Genomic DNA, 5,250 nt, shown 5'->3' on the forward strand with positions numbered 1-5,250 from the left:
CCCTAAGTTCATAAAATCTATAAATATCTCAAGTCACCAAATAACACAAAAGATAAGCATTTTAGGTCATAAGACTTACTCTCACTTTTCTCTTACATTAAAAGACCATGTCTCACCTTCAACATTTTATCCTACGTCACGAGACTTTGTTTTATGTTGCAATACACAATATTCGTTTACATTATTTTTCTCTTGTCATTACTGATTTAAGTATTGGAGAGTCCCTTGTTCTACAATGGACTTATTTTTTTATGTATACTAAAGTTCAACATGGAAACACAGCTCATAATTCTTGGTCTAGCTTCTCAAATTGTGAAAGATTGATTTTTATGTGAAGTTTTTTCTAACTTCATTAATGGCATCATTTATGGAAAACTAAATAAAAAACTAGTTCATTTCATGTTTCACATCTTTTCACCAAAAACACTTTTTTATGACTGATGAAACTCCAAGCTAAAGGAGAATAAATGATCTCCAAATTACAAAAACTTCAACCCCCTCAAGTCTCCAACAATTCTTTCGTTAAGTGCAGATGATTAATGATGTTATTGCAATGATGCAACTACATCTTCACACTTTTCCTCCTACACAAAAACAAGCACTACTAAATGTGAAACAATGACTTCAGTTCCTTGAAGAGGCATGACAGAATGACATAGAAATGAGTAACACCTACACTCCTCTACTTGGAAGAAACTACATGCATAATTCTCACATGATACTCTCTAGAAAATTCAGTCATTATTGATCTCCATTTGAGTCTTACTCACGCACCAAAAAAATATCTAGCTATGAGCTTCATGAGTTCATGAGTAAGAACACAACCTTCACCAAATAAGGAAATCCTTACTTTGTCAGAAAATATTACACACTCAACTCTTCAAAGATCTTGTCTCTTTAAGGGTCAACTTAGAAAATTGTGAAGGACTCACAAACCTTCATGAGCACATACAAGATATAAAAGCATCATAAAGCTTATCACACAAGACAATGATATCATGTGCAAAGTTCTTCTAGCAACGCTTCATGGATCTACACGAGCATGGTACCATAGTATAGAGTTTGTCTTTATACTCCACTTTTGTAATTTCAACTCTAAACTCATCTCTTACTTCAACATAAGTATTCTAGTAAAAAGAAAAAAAAAACACCATAAATCTCTTCACTGTCATAAAAAAGTAAGATGGGAGCACCAAAGTTTATCTCTAAAGGTTCAACATGGAAATGCTCAACGTGGAACAAATCCTTAAACCCATTGCTATATAAGCTTTGATTAATGAAGTTTATAATTGTTATTTATAGGAAATATTATATATTTTACCTGACTAAAATCTCTGTAATGTCAAACATACAATGTGAAATATCAGCATGGTGGAAAAAGTCAGCGTGACAAGATAAGGCCACCCATGTTTCCACTTGCTAGTAAGTCTTCGCAACAGTATTAGTCCTCTACAAGAACATCAGACAAGAGCATTAAAGGGCATAACCATAATCGATTCACATTCTCAGAACTCATGACTACATCTCTAACCACCACATGAACTAAGGTGTTAGTCACTATCAAGTAACAAAATATGTGCAATACTCACCTCCTATGAAAAATAATGCAATTACAAAAAACCCTAATAAATTTTACCTTTTTCATTATGATCATGGGTATGACAACAAAGAATATCATGCCTTGAAAAGAGAGATAGAAAGATTTATTACAAAAAATCACCTCCAACAGTTTATGAAAAAAAAAAGACAACCAAAGTAAGAAAGAAAAGAAGTGTGCACACTTGGTGAACTACCCAAAATTAGATTATCCTCGGGATATCCCATTAGTATGTCTCTATCTTTTGGGTTTTTAATAAAAAATAGTATTTTTTGTTCATATCTCCTAACTTTCTTTATAAAAAAAAAATCTTCATACCTTCATTAAAACTCCCATATATATCTTTAACATCTCTAAAAAGATGAGGGGTCATTCTTAAGTCTTCATGACCGTTTGTCTTTAGGTCTTTATAATCATTTGTCTCTCGATCCTTATGATCACTTATCATGACTGCTTCTCTTTTAGTCCCTATGACTGCTTTTCAGGTCCTTGTAATCAGTTATCGCAAAAAAAATCAGGGATCATTCTCCAAAAACATTGATAAAATTATGAGAAGGGTAGGTTCACAACATAAAGAAAATGGCAAACATTCAAAGCCATAAATGGTAATAATTTTATGCAGGCATGGTCATCGAGGTAAACATTGACACTTTAAGTATCCCCCCCCCATTTTTGCTATTAAAGTCTTCCAAACATATTTAAAAAAAAAAAAATTAAAAGAGCAACTGATGGTGCATGTAAAATACGTTTCAAACCCAAAAGGAAATTATGTTAATTTGTTGTCATTTGGGCTATTTGCCCAAATAAAAATAATTGTTGTTATTGTTTGGGTCATGTAGCCTAAACCACAATAATTGTTATTATTGTTTAGGTTGTGCCCAAATGGTAACACCCATCGTATTTATATCTCGACCTAAACAGATACGCTAGTATACAAACATTTCCTAGCTTAACCCAAATACACTCATATTTTTTTTTCTTTTAACTTTTTTGAGTTTTGAGGAATTAGAATGCACATGCATGTAATATTGTTTTATTATTAACTGAAATATATTTTGACAGATTCTTTGTAAATACAAGCTTTTATATAGTACCATATTTTTTAGCCAATGGTTAGTAATGCAAACACAAACTATTTTTTATGTAACTCAAACACCTTTTGTCTCGAACAATGACAATTTCTCGCCAAATTATCATTGAATTTAACCAATCATCTTACTATTAACAATAACAAACACAATAACCTATTTTGTTCACCAACATTTCCACTAATTAATTGCAACACTACTCTCAATGTTTCAGGTAAAAAATCGATGTAAACAAGGTCCATAAATACTTCAAGTCACTAGATAAATAAGAGATAAACCTCTTGAACCATATAACTCACTCCCACTTTTCTCATTCATTACAAGATTACGTCTTACCTTCGATATTTTTCCTACATCACAAGACTTTGTCTTAGATTGCAAGACATAAATTTTTTTGTACATTATTTTTCTCCTATCATTACTGACTTAAGCATCAAAGAGACCTTTATTCTACAAATAAACTTATTTTTTTTCAAGAATATTCAAGTCCAAAACCTGAAGCCTGGCTCATAAGTCTTGGCCCAGCTTTACAGATCATGGAAAACTAACTTATGTGTGAAGTTTTCCTGATTTCATCACTAACTCTTTTTTAAACTATCTTATTCTTAATCCTCATCTTATTTCTTACTTTTATTTCTTAAAAAATAATCATAAAGGGTTAGAATATATATATATATAATATATATATATAAACAAGCCACACACTAAAATTAAATAATATTCTTTAAAAAATATTATAAGAAGTTATTAAAAAAAATCAATAAAAACCAAAATTAAAAGGATGAAATTAGAAGAAAAAACTAAATGACAAAAAAAAAAATCAATGGACCCCAAAAAACTTAGACACATGGCCCAACATGCATGGACTTAAAAAAAAACCTTAGCTCGTGTGCTTGAATGTTTTTCTTTCTTTATTTAAAGGGTGTACAACTTTGTCATCCATCTCTATTTTTTTTTTTTTAATTAACAGGTGACGTGTCACTTATTCTTCCCTAGATTTCGACATCCACGGCAACCAGGAACTAGTGAAGGTGTTTTTTTTAAAAAAAAAAAAAAAACTCATTTTCAACCTAGAATCAGCTGAAATCACCTAGAAAACACCAATACACACCTTGATAAGTACATCCATTATCTCAAAAAAAAAAAAAAAAATCAACCCATAAAAACTCAAATCAACTTGAAACAAAAAAGCTTTTCGAGCTTAGATATTTTATAGGCAATTTAAGGGTGAAAAAAATACATAGATGGAATTCCCCTTGTAAAATAAAATTTTTTTGACATCAAGATTGACCGTTTTGGGTGCATGAAATTGATTTAAACAATGATTTTTTTTTTTATATAATCAAAATCTATAACTTTTTCTATATTTTTTCAAGTGAAGAACCGAAAATTAAAAAAAAAATAAGTTTTAAATCAAAAATTTATTTTTTGTCTATATTTAAAAATGGGAGGGACCCAATCTTCATAATTAGGTCTTTAGAGGGAAAAATAAAAGAGAAAAAAACAAAAAGAATGGAAAAAAAACATATGGGCACAATGAATCTCCAGTGATCATACATATACAATGCGTCGAAGAATAATATTTCCCAGAGTTTCTGTTAATTTTAATATATGAAAATAAACTCAAATACATGATATATACAATTGGACTCCTGCACATGAAATGAAATTACAAGCATCCTAGTGTGAAAAAAAACAACTCAATGAGTATTCTTTTTAAAAGCATGAATTGACCTTTTGGGAAGGAGCTGCAAACAGAGGTGATTTCACGAGACGATGTTTCCTCGTTCCATCCCATGATAGATGAGAAGTATTTGTCTCCTTGGCTTTGTTTTTTTATTATAATATAATTGAAATCATTGAAACATGATTAAGAGGCGTGTGACAATGAGTTTTAGACTGTGATCGGAAACATGGCCAATCTATGTTTTTAATAAATTTATTTTTTTAAAATAAAAATTAATTTTTTTTATATTTTAATTATTTTGATTAGCTGATTTTAAAAAATAATTTTTAAAAAATAAAAAAAATTATTTTAATGGATTTCAGCATGAAAAATAACTACAATCACACTCATAAATAAAAAATTTAATTTTTTTACTTTAAATTAATTTAAAATATATTATTTTAATATAAAAAATATTTTAAAAAACAATCAATATCATATCCATTACAAAACCTTAATATTCTCTTTTTATCTTATATTTTATTCCATTACTTGTATCAGTTTATTCTTGACTGTTAAACGCACCGCATGTAGATACAAACAAAGAAAAAAAATTTCACTTTTGTTGATTTTGACTCATTTATTATTTGGTCACACCAGGAGTCCACATGAGCTAGCATTGTGCGCATTGGATCAAAACCCTAACTTGCCCGAGCCCTGCTTTCTATGGCCACGTGTCAAGCTAGGATATACCTTATTGTAGGAAAATTATTCCTCTTTCTTTTATCTAATTTGCTAATCTCCTACTTGAAACTGCTTGGCAACGCGGTTCGCCATATTTTTATTATAAATTTAATTTTTTATATATATTTTTTAGATTATTTTAATATATTAATTTA

The sequence above is a fragment of the Populus alba genome, chromosome 2, assembly GCF_005239225.2.
Source record: "Populus alba chromosome 2, ASM523922v2, whole genome shotgun sequence".
NCBI classification, from domain to species: domain Eukaryota; kingdom Viridiplantae; phylum Streptophyta; class Magnoliopsida; order Malpighiales; family Salicaceae; genus Populus; species Populus alba.